Source organism: Bombina bombina, chromosome 5 (genome assembly GCF_027579735.1).
Source record: "Bombina bombina isolate aBomBom1 chromosome 5, aBomBom1.pri, whole genome shotgun sequence".
NCBI lineage: Eukaryota > Metazoa > Chordata > Amphibia > Anura > Bombinatoridae > Bombina > Bombina bombina.
The window spans coordinates 334,491,616-334,511,958 of record NC_069503.1 but is presented as its reverse complement, the minus strand read 5'-3'; positions in this window follow the sequence as shown (position 1 = coordinate 334,511,958).

The window sequence follows — 20,343 nt, the reverse complement described above, 5'->3', positions numbered from 1 at the left end:
AGCGAACTTCCCCAAAAGTTTGCGAACCGGCGAACCGGGCGAACCCCCATTGACTTCAATTGGCAGGCGAATTTTAATAACCACAGGGACTCTTTCTGGCCACAATAGTGATGGAAAAGTTGTTTCAAGGGGACTAACACCTGGACTGTGGCATGCCGGAGGGGGATCCATATCAAAACTCCCATGGAAAATTACATAGTTGATGCAGAGTCTGGTTTAAAGCCATAAAGGGCATAAATCACCTAACATTCCTAAATTGTTTGGAATAACGTGCTTTAAAAGATCAGGTATGATGTTGTATTGATCAGGTAGTGTCACCCCAGGGTCACTGGGGTGACACTGTGCCCTGGCAGGCAGGCCCTGAAACGCACACGTGTGAAGGAAACTGACTGCTATTATTTAACACAGTCAAAAAAGTGTTGTTTTTTTTAAATGTACACTACTGTTACACCAGATATGAGTTGCACTGGGGTGACACTGTGCCCTGGCAGGCCGGCACTGAAACGCACACGTGTGAAGGAAACTGACTGCTATTATTTAACACAGTCAAAAAAGTGTTGTTTTTTTTAATGTACACTACTGTTACACCAGATATGAGTTGCACTGGGGTGACACTGTGCCCTGGCAGGCCCTGAAACACACACGTGTTAAGGAAACTGACTGCTATTATTTAACACAGTCAGAAAAGTGTTGTTTTTTTTAAATCTACACTACTGTTACACCAGATATGAGTTGCACTGGGGTGACACTGTGCCCTGGCAGGCAGGCACTTAAATGCACATGTGTGAAGGAAACTGACTGCTATTATTTAACACAGTCAAAAAAGTGTTGTTTTTTTAAAATCTACACTACTGTTACCCCAGATATGAGTGGTGGCACTGGGCAAGTGGGCACAGTATACGCTGTGAGCCTGACACACACGCTGGCAGGCAGGTAACTGCAATTAGATTACACAGGAAAAAAAAAAAAAAAAAAAAGCAGACTGATGTTCTAGCCCTAAAAAGGGCTTTTTGGGGTGCTGTCCTTACAGCAGAGATCAGATGAGTCCTTCAGGACTGTAGTGGACACTGAATACACTAGCCTAGCTATCTATTTCCCTATTAAATCAGCAGCAGCTACACTGTCCCTCCTCTCACTAAGAATGCAGCTTCCAAATGAATCTAAAATGGAAGCTGTCCAGGAGGTAGGAGGTTCTGGGAGGGAGTGTCTGCTACTGATTGGCTGGAATGTGTCTTCTGACTGAGGTACAAGGTCAAAGTATTACTCAATGATGACGAATATGGGGCGGATCGAACATCGCATACTATTCGCCGGCGAACTATTCGCGACATCACTAAAATTGGACATAGGAGAGAGATGAAGTAGAAGCAATGCAAGGTAAACAGGCACAGTAGACTCATAGGCAGACCAGAGTCATAAAAAGAACTACCCGAGTAATAGCTAGCTGAGCATGGAAATAGTTTTTTTCCAATTTACTTTCATTATCAAATTGTGAGCAGTTTTTATTTTATGTGCACACTTTCAGAGTCACCAACTCCTACTGAAGATGAGTCTGTGATTGGCTAATTGCTGTTATATGATACAGGGCACAAACAAATTAAAGTAAACTGTTCATTTGAAATTCAACATAAGTGTTATTATGGATTTGTTGATTATGAAAATGTTCTGTATTCAAAGGGACAGTAAATTCATTTTTTTATTGTTTTAAAAGATAAATAATCCCTTTATTACCCATTCCCCAGTTTTGCACAGAAAACATGGTTATATTAATACACTTTTTACCTCTGTGATTACCTTGTTTCTAAGCATCTTCTGACTGCCCCCTGATCACATGACTTTATCTATTGACTTGCATTTAAGCCAATTAGTGCTATGTTGTTAGAATCCAAGGGTGTCAGCACAATGTTATCTATATGGCTCACATGAACTAGCACTCCCCTGATGTGAAAAGCAAATACAAAAGCATGTGATCATGGGGCTGTCTTTAGGGACTTAGAAACATACAGAAATTTAGAGGTTTAAAGGTTATAAAGTATGTTAATATAACCATGTTGGTTGTGCAAATCTGGGGAATGGGTAGTAAAGGCATTATCTATCTTTTTAAATAATAATAACTTTTTGTGTACTGTCCCTTTAATGATCCTTTAACCCTTTGAGTGCAAATGACGGCTCTGAGCCGTCACAGAGTTTCTCACTCTGGTGCTAATGACGTCTCAGAGCCGTCATGAGCACTCTCCCAACTTGAGGGAGATCTGGGGGCTCCTTACTGCTCCTACCCCGGCGATCGTGCCTGTAGAGCGACAGGCATCGCCGGGGCTTCACGTGATGCGCAGTGACCTCACACGCCATTATGTGATGATGTCACCGCGCAACTTTATTTATACTTAACAATGTTAATTATAGGAGGAGGGGCATGCTGCTTAGAAGCCTGTATCTCAGGCATCTAAGTAGCTACAGGCCCCCAAGACCCACTGTTGGAAAGGTAATCGCCTAACCTTTCCAACAGTGTAAGCCTTGGGGGTCTGTAAAAAAAAAAAAAAGTTAAAAAAAATGGTTTTCAAAAATTTCAAAAATTATAATAAAAAAAAATAATATTAGCACCCAGGTGGGAAATGGCTTAGCAGCCAAAGGGTTAAAGCTAGTAGTACAGAATCATAGTTAAATGTTTATCTATAATATCATACAGCCATATACTGCACAACAGCAGTTTAGTGTGGCATGTAGTGAAAATTAGTACATTTACCTCTATGGTTCAAACATTAACATAAATTCTTGATAAGGTAAGAAACAGAAAAAAAGAACTGTAGAGCTGCATTGTGGTCCTGCGGTCTTAGAATAGACTTTTGCATTGTGGAAGTCTTAAAGGGACACTGAACCCATTTTTTTTTTGTGATTCAGATAGAGCAGGCAATTTTAAGCAACTTTCTAATTTACTCCTATAATCAATTTTTCTTCATTCTCTAGCTATCTTTATTTGAAAAAAGAAGGCATCTAAGCTAAAGAACCAGACAATGTTTGGTTTAGACGCTGGACACCACTTGTTTATTGGAGGGTGAATTTATCCACCAATCAGCAAGAACAACCCAGGTTGTTCACCAAAAATGGGCCGGCATCTAAACTTACATTCTTGCTTTTCAAATAAAGATACCAAGAGAATGAAGAAAATGTGATACTAGGAGTAAATTAGAAAGTTGCTTAAAATTGCATGCTCTATTTGAATCACAAAAGAAAAAAATTGGTTTCAGTGTCCCTTTAAGCTTCTAATAATAACTTCTGTGTTTTAATGATAGGTAAAAGTTACATGCTTTTTTCAAAGAAACATAATTTTATAATTAACCAGTAAAACTCATTTCACTTTTAGATGACAAGGTGTATTGCCAGTAACACAGTATGTGTGAGAACAAAATGTTTAAAGGGATATTACAATTTTGCCATAAACTTTCCTCATCTATTTTGCTCCCCCCCCCCATTCTCCTGTAATTAAACTTTAAATTATAATTTTCAAATTGAAAGTGCACATGGCATGGAAGAAGACTATTGATCCACCACAGGCACAGGTGAATGTTGTTAATAAACAAGCTGTGTATGCAAATTATCTTAAGGAGACATTTGTTGTGCATGGACAAAAATATTATTAAATTCAATTCTCAGTTTTGCTTTTTTTAGTATCAACCGTCTAGATTCCCTGTGTTAAAGTAAGAGTTTATATATAGATATGGAAAAAAGAGAGTATATCTGCGCTTAGGAATATATAGCTAGAAACATAGGTTATGTACCTGGACACCAATATACGTTTGCTATATATAGATATTAATAATATTACATAAGCATATACAGTATATCGTATTGAACCACAATTTAAATGTAGTGTATTTATAGCTTTAAAAAGGTACACAGTAACTCGTATCACTAGAGTACAGACCTAGTCCAGCATAGACATAGATAAAAGTTTGTAGGCTGTTAACAACAAAGTCTGTTAATGACCACTCTTGTAACAGTTCCCAAGTGCCTGTACAATCTCTGCTGCTTCGTCTGGTAGATGAGAGTATCCTCTTGAACAAGCGGATTCTCCCCAGTGGATTTCTGGAAAAATAAAGAGTGGAGAAGCGCACAAGAAAGGCACCCCTTAGTGAAGCCTGTTTATATTATTAGGATAAACAACGCAAATAAAGTAAACCACTCACGTGATTCAACCTCATCCAATATGAGGTATAGATAAGACACTGGTAATAGTTGATCTCTCCCTCTGCTCTCCTTATCGAATTCCCACTGCAGATACTTTACTCCTGAGCTGTGGCTGTGCGGTCTCTATGTCCCTAGACTGGGATCTGGAGGGTTAATCCACTTGCAAACTCAGGGGTCATTTAGGAAATATAGGGGCAGTTATAGGAAGAGATGTATATATGTATGTTAAAGAATCCAGTTTTATTGATACAAAGTACATAGACGATTACATATACGTAAAATCACAATACATAGAAACCACGGTCTGTGGTAGTAACTGACTTATGCAGCACTAACGGTTAGGGTAAGTATATATATATATATATATATATATATATATATAACTTATATGCCTACCGTTTTTTAGCTGCTTGTTGTGTAAAGATATAAGCCCACTCTGCACCAAATACCAGTTGAACACGATCACACAATAATGTGTGTGATACAGTGTACTGTTTTGTACTGGTGCTTCGAGAATCAGGCAATACGTATTCTATTATGCATTGTTTCTTAAAATTGATTAATTCTCTGAATTTGGGTTATTGGTTCTTGTCTTATTTTCCATTTTCTGAAAATTAAATATTTTACTGCTAATATTATAATTAATTATTTTCTTTCTTTCAGATGTGGTCCATTTTTCTACTAGGAATATAATTCTTTCCAAAGTAAATTGAAAATTATATACTTTCAGAACGCTTTTAAGCCAGAATTTAACTTTCAACCAACACTGATATATTTTTGGACATTCCCAAAGGAGATGGACAATATCTGCTGCCTATACGTGGCATTTACTGCACTTACTAAATTCAGAATTTTCCATTTGTAGCCCTAAAGGGACGTGTAGTAAGTTTGGTAAATAATTTATAAATGTGATTCCCTCCAGGTAGCAGATAATGCTATTCTTTCTACTATTGTAATTGACTTTTTAATACGCTCCTAGCTTATTCTCCCATCTCCAAAATAACATAATAATTTCCCTGCTAAATACTGAAGGTCCTTATCTCCTTCTTGAGCAAGAATTATTTTTTACCAAAGTGATATAGAACCGATCCCATTTCGGGCTAACGTTATTCAATTTTCTAATATTCCCCAATTCCAGTCATGCCCATATTTAATTATTAGCTCTTTAGTAAAGTGTCTGATTTATAAGTACGCATAGAAATCTTTATTAGGTAGATCAAACTCAGTTTTCAAAGAGTCAAACGTTCTTATGGTATGTGTTTCTTTATCAAGAAACTGATGCATATAACCTAACCTTTTATTATTCCAACTACCAAATACTCTGGAAAGTAAACCTTCTGGGAACTCCGGATTTCCTCTAATTGCTATGTAGTTAGAAACTGAGTATTTAAGGCCTAATTTCTCACAGATCTTTTGCCAGGCTTGGATGGGGTGAATTAAAGTTTTTAACGATTTTACCTCTTATGGTAGATAGTAGGGATGTATCAGATTTTTATCTAACACAAGATCTATAAAATAAGAGTTTCCACAGAGCCATTCTATTACTATTTTACTATACAACTCAAGATCTGGGAGTAATTGTCAGGGTGCCAGGAATCAGACTGAGACAAGAAGTGCAAAAATTATCACACCTTTATTAATAACAAAAAAATAATAAAAAATCCACAAGTCAAATAACAAGCCAGTAATCAAAACCAGAGTTGGTAGTCAGACGAGCCGAGTCAGGAGCCAAAGCGAATAGTCAGACGAGCCGGAATCAGGAACAAGGAAAACAGCAGAGTCAGGAACAAGCCAGGGATCAGGAACCAGGAAGGACGTCAGACAGCCAGGTAATACACAAGAACTCTCACAAACAGGTCTGAGGCAACGCAAAGGCAAAGCATACTGAATAGATGCCCTTTAAATAATAAGTGATGACATCACAATTCTGAGACTGCATCCTGTCTCACACAGATGATGCACACCAGACTGGCCATAAAAGGAAGTGCAGGAAATGAGAAACATCCCCCACTATGCACCATAGTCAGGAAGAGAGGTGAGTAAAATGGCTGCCAGTAGCACATGGCAAACAAAATAGGGAAAAAAACCCTGACAGTACCCTCCCCTCAACGACCCCTCCCCCGTGGGAGGACAAAAGGATTATTGGGGAAACAGGCATGGAAGTCACGGAGGAGGGAGGGAGCATGAACATCAGAGGAGGGAATGCAAGAATGCTCCTCCGGACCGTAGCCCCTCCAGTTAACCAAATACTGTACATGGCCCCTGGACATACGAGAGTCAATAATGCTGCTGACCTCATACTCCTCATGGTAGTCAACAAAGATAGGATGGGGACGAGGCAATACAGTGGTAAACCGATTACAAACCAATGGTTTCAAGAGGGAGACATGAAAAACATTGGAGATGCGCATTGCAGGAGGAAGGTCAAGAGCGTAGGCCACAGGATTGACCCATCGGAGTATTCGAAAAGGACCATGTTAACCAGTTTATTGGAAGGCACACAAAGGTTCAAGTTGCGGGAGGACAGCCAAACTCTCTCACCAACCTGGTAGGAAGGCGCGGGCAGATGCCTACGATGCCTGGAACTTTTGGCGCTGCATAGAACGATGAAGGCAATCCTGAATCTGCACCCACGTGGAACGGAGTTGCCGGAGATGCTCCTCCAAAGCCGGAAAACCCTGAGACATGAATGAATCGGGCAACAAGGATGGTTGAAACCCATAATTCGCCATTAACGGGGATAACTTGGAGGAAGCATTAATAGCACTATTACGAGCAAACTCTGCCCAAGGTACCAGTTCAGACCAATTATTGTGGTGATCTGAGACATAGCAACGGAGGAACTGTTCCAGAGCTTGTTTAGACCGTTCCGCAGCCCCATTGGATTGAGGGTGATATGCAGAGGAGAAGGAAAGCTGGATTCTAATTTGAGCACAAAAGGAACACCAAAATCTGGAGACAACTGACTACCCTGGTCCGACACTATCTCCTTGGGGAACCCATGTAAATGGAAGACCTCCCGGGCAAAAATTGAAGCAAGCTCCTGAGCGGTAGGCAACTTCATCAAGGGACTGCAATGTGACATTTTAAAAAAATGGTCAACCACCATAAGGATAACAGTATTGCCATTGGAAACAGGGAGCTTGACAATGAAGTCCATGGAAAAATGTGTCCAAGGATGCTCACCATTAGCAATAGGTTGAAGAAGACCCAAAGGGAAGCCGTTGAGGAGTCTTATTCTGTGCACAAACTGAGCAGGAGGCAACATACGCAGCAACATCAGAATGAAGACCTGGCCACCAGAATTTTCGAGTGACGGACCAAATCACTTGGTTCTTGCCTGGGTGACCTGCGGCTTTAGGATAGTGGTAAGTGTGCAAAAGTTTAGTTAGAAGATTCTCAGGAACAAAACACTTACCACTAGGTTTCTCAGGAGGTGCGTGCAGCCAGGATCTCCTCCCCCAAGGGAGAAGTGAAATTAGTATGTATGGTAGCTAAAATATGGTCAGGAGGTATAACAGGAGTAGGTACAGACTCCTCCTTGGACAGAGGTGAAAATTGTTGAGAGAGGGCATCAGCCCTAACATTCTTACTACCAGGCAGGTAGGAGACCACATAATTAAACCGAGACAAAAATAGCGCCCATCTGGCCTGTCGGGGCAACAAACGTTTTCCTTCAGATAGATAAGTTAAATTCTTGTGGTCAGTAAGAATGAGCACTGGCGCGCTAGTACCCTCGAGAAAATGCCTCCATTCCTTGAGTGCCAAAATTATGGCCATTAATTCCGTCGCCAATTTCATAATTGCACTCCGCTGGAGACAATTTCTTAGAGAAGAAACCACACGGATACAAGGAACCGTCAGGCGTAGGACGTTGAGACAAGAGGACACCTACTCCAGTCTCAGACGCATCGACTTCAAGAACGAAAGGCAGGACAGGGTTAGGATGAGCCAGAACTGGAGTGGCAGCAAAGGCAGTCTTAAGACTATCGAAGGCCTTAATGGCAGTAGGTGATCAATGGAGTGGATCATTCTCTTTACGGGTCATGTCTGTGATAGGTTTGACCAAGGAAGAAAAGTTTTTAATAAACTTTCTATAGTAATTGGCGAACCCCAAAAAACGTTGAATACACCGAAGACCAACTGGGCAAGGCCACTGCAGAACTGCAGATAACTTGTCAGGATCCATGGAGAACCCTGAAACGGAGATAACATAACCTAGGAAGGTTACTTGAGTCTGATGGAACTCACATTTCTCAAGTTTACAAAACAGGCTGTTCTCACGTAGTCTCTGAAGAACCTGTGTAACATCAGAACAATGAGCCTCAAGTGTGAGTGAGTGTATGAGGATGTTGTCTAAGTACACCACAACACACTGTTGCAACATATCTCGTAGGACATCATTAATAAATCCCTGGAAAACAGCAGGAGCATTACATAGGCCAAAGGGCATTACAAGATACTCATAATGCCCGCTCCTGGTGTAAAACGCTGTTTTCCATTCGTGGCCCTCCTTGAATTTCGGACCTGCGCCAGTCAAGACTGGAATTGTGCTTTTGGTGCCAGGGATAACCCAGAACAACCGGAAAATGCGGAGAGTTTATCACCTGGAACTGGAGGGTTTCAAAATGGAGAGCCCCAACAGCCATGGACAATGGAGCAGTTTCGCGAGTAACGAGTGGAGCTGAAGGGGCCTGCCATCAATGACCTCAATAGCAAGCAGAATGGACCGAGGCAAAACAAAAATGGAGTGTTTTGATACAAAAGCACTGTCAATGAAATAGCCAGCAACACCGGAGTCAACAAGAGCCTGGGTGACTATGGAGTAGTCCACCCAGGAAAGGACAACCGTGACCAAAGGTTTCTCCTCAAGCGGTTCCGGGGATGAGGATAAACCACCCAAGGTCTGCCCCCGACAGGACCTTAGGTGTGAGCGTTTCCCGGCCGTGTAGGACAAGACTTCAAAAGGTGGCCCTGTAACCCACAATAGAGGCAGAGCCTCTCCCTCCTCCTAAAGGCCCTCTCCGTGGAGTGACGCGTGAATCCCAACTGCATTGGCTCAGCAGTACCTGGTGACTCGGGACCAGGAGGCATGGGAGGAGAGGGAGGCATGGGTGGGAACAAACACGTAGGAGACAACGGAACAGGAGGCTTCCGCAAGCGCTCCTTGAAAGAGGGCCTCTCTCTGAGTCTGATATCAATTAGGATTAAAAAAGACACCAATGCCTCGAGATCCTCTGGTAAATCTCGGCAGCAACTTTGTCTCTAATCGCATCAGAGAGCCCAGGAAAGAAGGCGGCAACAAGGGCTTCATTGTTCCAACCAACCTCTGCGGCAAGCGTACGGAACTCAATAGCATACTGAGCAACAGATCTTGTTCCTTGCTGAATGGACATGAGTCGTTTAGCAGCATAGGAGGAGATAGCCGGAACATCAAATACCCTTCGAAAGGAGGCCATAAATTCAGGGTAATTTGAAATCACAGGTTTATTAGTCTCCCACAAGGGATTAGCCCAGGAAAGAGCTGTGTCAGAGAGTAACGAGATGAGAAATCCCACCTTAGCTCTGTCAGAGGGAAACGCCTGAGGTAACATCTCTAAGTAAATGCCCACCTGGTTCAAAAACCCTCTGCACTGAACAGGATCGCCTCCATATCGCTGAGGTAGAGGTGCAGAACCGGACATGCTCCTGGTAGGACTAGGTGCAGCAGCGGAAACAGGAGCAGCCATAACTTTTGGGACACTTTGGTCCAAATGTGCAGTGCAAGTCAGCAGGGTTTGCAGGGCTAGTGCAAATTGATACAAGCGGTGATCCTGTTCATCCAACCTGGAAATGATGGCAGGTAAAGGTGGATTATTAGCACCATTAGGATTCATGTCCTTTGCGTAAGGTCAGGGTGCCAGGAATCAGACTGAGATGAGAAGTGCAAAAATAATCACACCTTTATTAATAACAAAAATTAATAAAAAGTCCACAAGTCAAATAACAAGCCAGGAATCAAAACCAGAGCTGGTAGTCAGACGAACCAAATCAGGAGCCAAAGCGAATAGTCAGATGAGCCGGAATCAGGAACAAGGAAAACAGCAGAGTCAGGAACAAGCCAGGGATCAGGAACCAGGAAGGACGTCAGACAGCCAGGTAATACACAAGAACTCTCACAAACAGGTCTGAGACAACGCAAAGTCAAAGCATATTGAACAGAGGCCCTTTAAATAATAAGTGATGACATCACAAATTCTGAGACTGCATAATGTCTCACACAGATGATGCACACCAGACTGGCCATAAAAGGAAGTGCAGGAAATGAGCAGCATCCCCCACAATGCACCATAGTCAGGAAGAGAGGTGAGTAAAATGGTTGCCAGCAGCACATGGCAAACAAAATAGGGAAAAAAAACCTGACAGTAATAGACCACCATTCTGTTTTGCCAAAAAAAAGTTTTGAATATGCTATACTTGGTTTTTTGTTCTGCCACAAGAACTTAACCACTGCTTTATAAAAATATTTTATATCCTTTTTTGTTTTTTTAAATAAATAATATAGGTATATTTTGTATTATATATTGAATTCTTGGGCAAGAAGTAATTTCAATTAAACTAATTGTACCTGATAGAGATAGTGGAAATTTTTCTTAATTTCTCAAATCCTCTTTCACCTTGTCTAATATGGGTAGAATGTTGAATCTGTACCAATCATAAGGATTTAGCTATATTCTAATACCTAGGTTTCTAAAGGAGTAGGATACTTCTTTAAATAATACATCTTTAGCCGCGTCCATCTTTTTGACAATCCATTATATTTCAGATTTAGTAGTATTTACCTTATATCCGGTGAAAGAGCTAAAAGTGTTGATAATATTCAGAAGTCAGGGAATATTTCTCTTTGTATCCCTCAGTACGTCATCTGTATAAAGGGCTATTTTAATTTCTGTTTTCCCTACTCTTATCCCATCAATGTCATCCCTGATTGCAATTGCCAAGGATTCAATAGCTAGATCAAATAGCAGTGGAGAAAGATGACAGCCCTGATGTGTTCCCCTTCCTAATGAAATTTTCTCTGATAATTGTCTCTTTACTGATTGCGGTAGTTGGGTTGTTGATCAATTTTAACTATGAGATTGAATAAAAAAAGATGATTCCAGTGGATAGAGTCAAAAGCTTTTTCTGTGTCCAATATGATTAACACTATGTCATGATGTCTTAGTCCTTTAATCTCCCTTCTTCCTTCCCTGCTAAAATGATCCAAGGCCGTGAGAATTCTTCTAATGTTAAGGGATGAGTCCCTATTTTTCATGAATCCTGTTTGATCATGGTGAATTATTTTTTTAAAAGAACTCAAAAGAAGCATTATTTTTGATATAATATTTGTTAAAAATTTATAATCTGAGTTTAATAATAAAATAGATCTATATGACCCTAACCTATTGGGTTCTTTATTCTGTTTTAAAATCAGAGTTGTCCATGAGGATGTAAAATTACGGCACATTTCCTTTGCTCCGGAGAAGTACAAATCAAACAGCCCCTTTAGGTACGAGTTATCTCCTATAGTAATAATTTATAATACCTGTTAGGTAAAAGATCTGGGCCTGGTGTCTTATTTTCTGCAACATTTTTTATTGCTTGGGTGATCTCTTCTTCTGAGATGGGCATATTTAATTTTTTGTAGTGCTTCACTAGATATTCTGAGTATTTTAATCTTTTACCAAAATTATTTTCTATTATTCTCATGTGAAGGTCTAGCAGCATATAGTTCCTTAAAATATTTTTAAAAAAACTTGAAATTTCTCTTTATTGGTATTCAAAGATCTACCATTTATCTTTACTGCCTTAATATTGTTAGGTTTATTATAATTTTTGACTAATTTAGCCAAGAGCTTATTTGACTTATTACCAAATCTGATATATTTGGCATTTTCTTTCAGTTTTTTTGTGCTGTCATTTGTATTAAAAAGGTATCTCTCTCTTTTTTTGCTTGTTCATATTTAATCCATGTCTGTCTTGTTTGGTTATCTAGGTACCTATTATATGAATTTATTAAAAAAAAAATCTCCTCCTTCTGTTTATCTTTTTGTTTCTTCCTTAATTTACTCAGATAAGATATTATTTTGCCTCTAAGGACTGATTTAGAAGCTTCCCAGAATATTTCTGGTTTAGTTAAGAACTCTTTAGTATGTCCTACATACTCTCTCCATATTTCTTACACCCAGACTTTAAATTTATTAACATTCATAAGATAGCAGGGGAATTTAAACCATCTAAAATGAGTATTAGGATTATGTTACTGAATTGTAATACAGATAGGGGCATGATCCGAAAGAGTGATCTGGTTAATTGATACAGAGGTTTCAGTATTAAGAACATTATCATTAACCAAAAACATGTCTATCCTTGAATAAGATTTGTGTGATTTTGATACACATGTAAATTCTCTTTTATCCGGGTTTTCAAATAGCTCCAAATAGCTCCAAAAAGCAAATAGCTTTTAATTTTAGATTATTTCTTTTAACAAAATTTTTCCGACTTGTCCCGTCTAAAGTAAGAGGTTTTAATAGTGTTGTAGCTCTTCCTGAAGTAAATATACACACTTTTATAGATGATAAAACATAATAAGACTGATATTTTAATGATTCATACATAGTCTATAAGTCTGGTCTGGGCAGAACACAAAAACTATGCATAAATTAGATATGATTTAGATACAGAATATCAAAATAAATTCCAAATGCAATATAAACACCAGACAGACATAATTTAAAGTATAAATAAAAAGTCAATTTTATATTAAAAACATTTTTTTTTTTTTTTAATTTTGACTTTTTATTTCTACGGCCCTGCAATTACATATCACCACTTTGAAGATTAGCGGCTATATTACATGTGGAGTTTAAAAATATAAATTGTATTGTACATTAAAAGTGTACTTTTATTATAGAGTACTATTTACATCCAAATTGGGTAAATTATTTTGTACATGTAGTCTCCTCCTTGTGAGTGGGCCAAAAGTAATTGGCCAATTTACTGAGAAGCTGCATCATGGCCAAGTTTAATTTATTAACACTTAAGCAGTTAAAGGACCTGTAAATACAGTAGATTTGCACAATCAACAAATGCATGATAAAAAGACAATGCAATAGCACTCAGGGGCCTATTTTTAAATGTGCGAGCATACGCTGTTGGCATTTATCATTGCACCAGCAGTTCTTGTGAACTGCTGGTGCAATGCCACCCCCTGCAGATTTGCGGCCAATCAGCCGCTAGCAGGGGGTGTCAATCAACCCAATCTTATTTGATCGAGTTGATTTCTGTCCGCGGCCTCAGAGCAGGTGGACAAGTTATGGAGCAGCGGTCTTTAGAAGGCTCGCCGGAAACAAGGGGCATCAAGCTCCGATTGGAGCTTGATAATTCAGCCCCTTAGTCTGAACTTCAAATGAGTAGTAGATTTTTTTCTGACAAATTTCAGTTATGTCTATTTCCACTCCCACTGTATCATGTGAAAGCCATCAGCTAATCACAAATACATATACGTATATTCTGTGAATTCTTGTGAAGACTGTGTACATTTTGTTAATGGAGGTAAATTGGATTTTTTTTTAAAATTGCATGCCCTATATGAATCATGAAAGTTTCATTTTGACTTGAGTGTTCCTTTAACAAGGTCTAGCGTTGGTTCTAAATGTTTAATTTTCATTTGGAAGTTGTTTCTGTGAACTATTAATATGAGGAACAAAGAACTGTCAATGCATGTAAACAGGCCATCATTAGGATGAAAAAATCTAAATAAACTCATCAAAGGGATAGTAGAAAGATTAGTAGTGCACAAATCAACAGTTTGGTACATTCTTAAAAATAAGGAACACACTGGTGAGCTCAGCAACATGAGAAGACTTGGAAGACCAAGGAAGAAAACTGTAGTGGAGAATTGCAAAACTCCTTCCTTGGTGAAGATAAACCCTTCCATGAACTCACTCTCCTGGAGGTAGGCATATCATTGTCAAAGTCTATCAAGAGAAGACTTTATGAAAGTAAATAAATAGGGTTAAAGTGAAAACTATTAGAAAGCCTCAAAAATAGGAAGACCATAACACATTTATAAAAAAAAGCCTGTCCAGTTCTGGGACAATATTCTTTGGACAGATGAAACTAAGATGGAGAAGAGAAGTGGCAGGATGAATTCTGAAGTGTATATATCTAGTGGCTATACTATCTGCTCAAATTCAGCCAAATGCTGCAAAACTGGTAGGGTAGTACTTCATAGTATAAATGGGAAATGACCCAAAACATACTGTGAATGCAATTAAAGAAATATATATATAAAGTTCCAAAAGGTATTGCACTCCTATCATCCAAAGCAGTAACTACAGGGGTGCAAGTGTCAAATATTCACAAGGTTAAAAAAAGGTAGCACTCACCGGTGTTTAGAAAATAAAAATTAACTTTTAAAACACAAAGGGAAATTGCATGATGTTTCGGTGCTCTACTTGCAACTTTATCAAATGATCCCAAAGTAGAGACAGTCCCAAATTGGACTTTGGCCCATTCTTGGGTTGAGCAATTGTGACTATGTCTACATTGTTATGTGACTCTTATCTCCTACACTCTGTGTTGTGTGCCACCATCATTTTATACCTGATCTAACTGCAGTCTCTTTTTATACTTTGTTTGTTATCCCTGATACCATCTGGATGCGACCCTACATTCTTATTATGTAATACCTTTTATCAACACCAGTTCTTTACCAGTTGCCCTATACATCTACTGGGTGTTTGAGTTCTGATATTGGGTGTCACCCGCTATAAGTGGGGCATGAAGATGGAGCGAGCTCTCCTAGAGGCACAAAAGAGTGCTTATGACCATGCCTTAGACTCCCTACTCAGTATTTTTTGTATGATTGTCACATTAATTCCCTTGGATGTTATCTGATAAAAGGACTTGGTACTGCTACATGTGGCTTGAGATTGTCTATATCATGTGTTAAGTAAACATGACCTAATACGCTTATGTTATGGAATCATCCGCAGAGAGTGGAGCATGAAACTGTGCAAATCTGTTTAAACATGCAACAGTGTTACAATAATCTTTTCATGTGTCGATATCCGTCTTTCATCTTTAAGCATACGAATTGACACATCGACCTACACGCCCCCGTAGACATCAATACTACACCGCATCATCTGATATGCAAATTAGCCATGCGGTCCATTACGTGAACGGAGGCGGATATTAATACTGACTGGAGGTTGCTTTTACGAAATATGCTATACAGCGAGACGTGCACGTAGACAAGCCTTTCAGGTGTTTGGCATTTTATTATCTTACAGGGTATATAAGAGCTGCAGTCAGACAGGTTTTTACTTTTCGTTGTTGGACAAAACTCTGAGGATGGACTGACCTTTGGACTGTCTCTACTTTGGGATCATTTGATAAAGGTGCCAGTACAGCACCAAAACATCATGCAATTTCCCTTTGTATTTTAAATAATACATTAAAAGTTAATTTTTATTTTCTAAACACCGGTGAGTGCTGCCTTTTTTGAACTTTATATATATATATATATATACACACACACACACACACACACACACACACACGCATGTATATAAATACAAACGCGCACATATACAAATGCAAACACACATACAAATATACCTTTGACCCATTCCCAGTTCCACACCTTGTCAAATACCATATCCCTTTAATGACGTTTAAAACTTTTTAAATTAATAAACCTTTAAATGTATAAATTATAATCATAACTTCAGTTCTCTATTTCCATATCATTTTCATGGTTTGTTATGAAATCTATCAAGAGATAATGCTTTACTTTAGGCCTCCAAAAGTGTAACATTTTACAGCGGTATTTTGTATTGGGCTTGAGAACAACACTTAACTCTGGAAGCACTTCCTCAAGCTGTCAGACTTTCCCCTAACCTCTCCTCCTATAAACATTTCCTAAAGACCTTTTTGTTCAGGGAAGCTTATCACCCGACTCATTAACAAATTAACTTCACTTACCTAACAGTTGCCCTTATCTATCTCCTCACTAATATTATTCTCACCTTTGCAGTCCCCACCTCCTGTTTCCCACCCTCCTACCCATCTAGATTGTAAGTTCCCACGGAAATAGGGCCCACAAATCCCCCTGTATTTGTCTGTAAAATGTTGTCTTTTATTGTATTGTTTCTCTGTTGTACTTTTATCCTTGTACCCATGGGCATCGCTGCGGAATCTGTTGGCGCTTTACAAATAAAGAATAATATTAATAATTGTAATAGCTAATAAAGCTCCCTGTTGGCCTCATTAAGATTTTCTGGTCAACATTTTTACCATACACATAGAATATTATAATGTGCATTATTCTTAGCTCGGGATAGATCCCAAGATAATGCACCATGCACTACAAATTGCACTCCACTTTTTTTTTTTTTTTTTTTTTTTTAAATAATTTTTTATTGAGGTTTTGCATAAGTAATAAAAGCATACAGCAACTCTCATAACCGAAATAACACAGTGTACATAAAATACAATACAAGAATAATGACAAGAAACAAAATGATTGCTAACATTTGATTTCTGAAACCTCTATTTTATAGGAAGCTTTCAGGCATGACTATTTTGCAGGTCACTGAAGGACCCAATTAGACAGGTAAGACTGGTGAGCTATGATAGTCATCTTAAAAACCTTTAATTGTTATATAAGTAGAAAAATATGATCGTATATGAGTTTCATTAAGTGTTGGCTTGAAATTCAGCGGGTAAGCACCGCTCAGGTAACCAACACTATATGAAATATTGGAACCCCTTCAAATGTCACATGAGGTAGGAGGCCTGTGGTAGAGTCTGGCAATAGATGTATTAATATAAAACCATACATAAACATGTGCATAAGCGCACATGTACCAAAGAGCACTCTCCTATATAGCCCAAAACAATATAGCATCAGTAATTTATAATATTTAAAATACCAATATATCTGTAATACCTAAAACCCCTGCTTTCCCCAAATGTAATAACCCACAAGAGAAAATTATGACGTTAGACAACTCCATAATACATGAGAATACACAAGTTTGCAGAGAACTCTATTGTTACACAGTGTCAAACAGATACCAATACTCAGTAGCGCTGGACACTGATTATTTGGGAAGTTTTAGAAAGTAGAAGTGTAAGGGAAACAGAGCTCTATTTCAATCACATTGCTCTTAATGATAGGAAAGATGACCAATAAATCTATATAAATTCCAATACTATTGTCTTGGTTATTCTTAATCATTTGGAGTCTGAAGTATATGCATGTGAGACACATAGACAGCGATATGGTTGACTTCTAATATATAGGCTCTATATAATATAAGTAGTAGGAGTATCGTGAGCCTTATATTGCAGTTACCAAAACATTCCTCTTAGTGTAACATATGAATAGGCAGTACTGGATCTATACTAAGGGATGAGTGTTTAACTGTGCGTGACATACAGAGAACAGGTATGTAGTGAGTCTAGAGTACCTGTCGCCAGCAAGATTGTTATTAACAAGGGCCCAGATGTTTGCAACAGGGGTATAGAGAAGGTACAACACATCTAGTGGCATATGAAATGTTAAAAGGTACCCTTAAATAAAAAAAAAACTGAATATGGGCGAGTACTTACAATAATAGCCATCAGCATGTATGCATATATATATAAAAAACCTTTCCCACCTAATCCAGATATTTACAGCACCGATAAAAGGTAATACTTAGTACAGCTGCCTGGTTAGGGTAGATCAGAGAGCTCCCTCCTGTAGACACCCACACACGCAGGTAAAATTGTAACACAAATTGTCGATTTATACATAAAAATACAAGGAGATATAGCAGAGTCTGATGATATACTTAGCTAGACAGGTACACATGACAAAAATCACATATTAGATAGCTGTAATGTCAGACAGCAGTGTACAGTCATTGAGGCTAGTCCCAGGGGTGAGTACTTGAGAGCATGTAGTCTATTAAAAATTATTCCAAACTGAGACTTATCTAACTTATTGTTCAAAAGTATGATGTAAAGACATAAATGAAAAGTGAGAGGGTAACTCGTGGTAGGCCATCTTCCATTACCCTTAGTTTCTTGGGTTCTTGACCTATTCCATCACGGCTTGACAATGAAAAGAAGGCCAAATAAACTTTGGGAGCGTCTTTGAAATAGCAAATAGCATGTAGGCTCTGCCAGCTCAGACCATCCGTTAGACCCTGTGTATGGATGGATAAGCAGCTCAAGGATACTCCTTCTCTAAGGGCCGAGTGGGTAACTACGCTCTCAGTATCAGTCTTAGAGGGCTGAAGCAGAGACCCCACACTGGGGTGAGAGCAGAAGGCTGAATGTGAGATCGGGGTATTCAGGAGCACTCCGACACTTGTCTCCTTTGCCGTAGCATACAGCGCAGTGATCCGTTGTCGCTCTGTAGCGATCTCATGCTGCATAGCAAAATGGCGTCCATCTTTTTCCCGGGGGCCGGCCGCATCCCCCATTAAAGATGCCATGGTAAGGGATCTAGGCTTTTCTGCAGTATGTGGCGATCCACAAGCTGGTGCATCCATCTCCTGCCGCTGGTAAAAGGTTGCCGTATCTGCTCTTTGCTGAACAAAGTGTGCTTTAATATCTTCTGCTCCAGACTCCGTTTCTGTTTCTTGAAGTGGGTGTCTTATGAGGGACATGAGGCTTTCAAACTGCCTGCTCATCTTTTGGTCTAGGTTAGTTAGCAGTTGGTGTATATCGTCACCGGCTTCCTCCATCTTCAATTTAACAGCGGGTATATGATATAGCAAAGTTAAAAGCTTTTCACCCAGAGAACTGGGGGGGGGGGGGGGGGGTTATTGAAAAATAGTATGAGGGCTGCAGCCGAAGTCTTAAGCTTTCCACATTAGGGCTCCCTGTAGAGTTGAATATGTAATATTTATGTCCAACGGTGCAGCATTTTCTGCTACAGATTGTACTCCTTAGTTATAATAGCAATGCAGCAGAAATGGCAATATAATTTGCAAAATAGTCATATCATTTGCAGAGCTCCTAAATTTCACGTCTTAGTATGGCTGCTGCCTAGCCACGCCCCCCTGCACTCCACTTTTAATATATCTTTGAATCTATTTGCTCAGTTTTCTAATAAGTACATATAGGAAAGTTGAAATGCATGAGATTTATTACCTTGAGTTCTATCTCATGGTCATTAGTATAGCAGTATTCCCTGTAGTTCAGTCTAAATATCATCTTTTGATCCACCTGAAAAATGTATTTTTTTTCACATATTACCAAAGAGTACTTTAAAGTAGTGACTGCAAGTCTCATGTAATCTGTCAAATATCTGCCAAATTTGTTTGACCATTCCAAATGAATATGCTGTGTAAAAAAACATTATTTAATTGAGAATACTCTTTGAATTTAAATTAGAGCTTCTACTCAAGTACACAAATGCTAATGTAGAATTTAAATCCTTTATTTTTTTTTTTGTATATCGTAAATTACATAATTCATAAAGGGACAGTCAAGTCAAAATTAAACTTCCATGATTAAGATAGAACATGCAATTGGGACATAAAATAAGTTGGGATAGAGACAAAATGAAATAATATGTACTTGCATTACTTTACCTGCACATTTATACTGCAGTGCCTTGCCATTAACCCTTTCTTTTAAGTTTCTGAATTGTACAGCTCCAACTTCCCCCACACATTTCCTTCTATGGCTGCATCTATATCTACCTTTGCTTTGGTAGAATGCAGAAGTGCACACTCATTATCTGCTGGAGCATGCCTAGAAGCAAATAAGCAGCTGTTAAATCTGATGCCTTTGTTTCTGAAGCTAAACACTGATAAGGGGGGGGGGGGGGTCAGACTACATCAGACAGCATGGCTATGTAAGTAATTTTGCTTATTTTTGAAAAATATTTTAAAATACTTGCCAGCAATATTTAAACATTTTTTATGCAAACTAGTTTTACTTAATTAACCCTTTTAGGATATGCACAGATCTCAACATGTTTAATGGTACTTTAAATAACTTTCCAATTTACCTTTATCATCAATTTCTGCTTTGTTCTCTTCTTGGTATACTTTGTTGCAAGCTAAACCTAGGTAGGTTTATAAACTGATTTCTAAGGCTGCCTCATATCTCAGTGCATTTTTACAT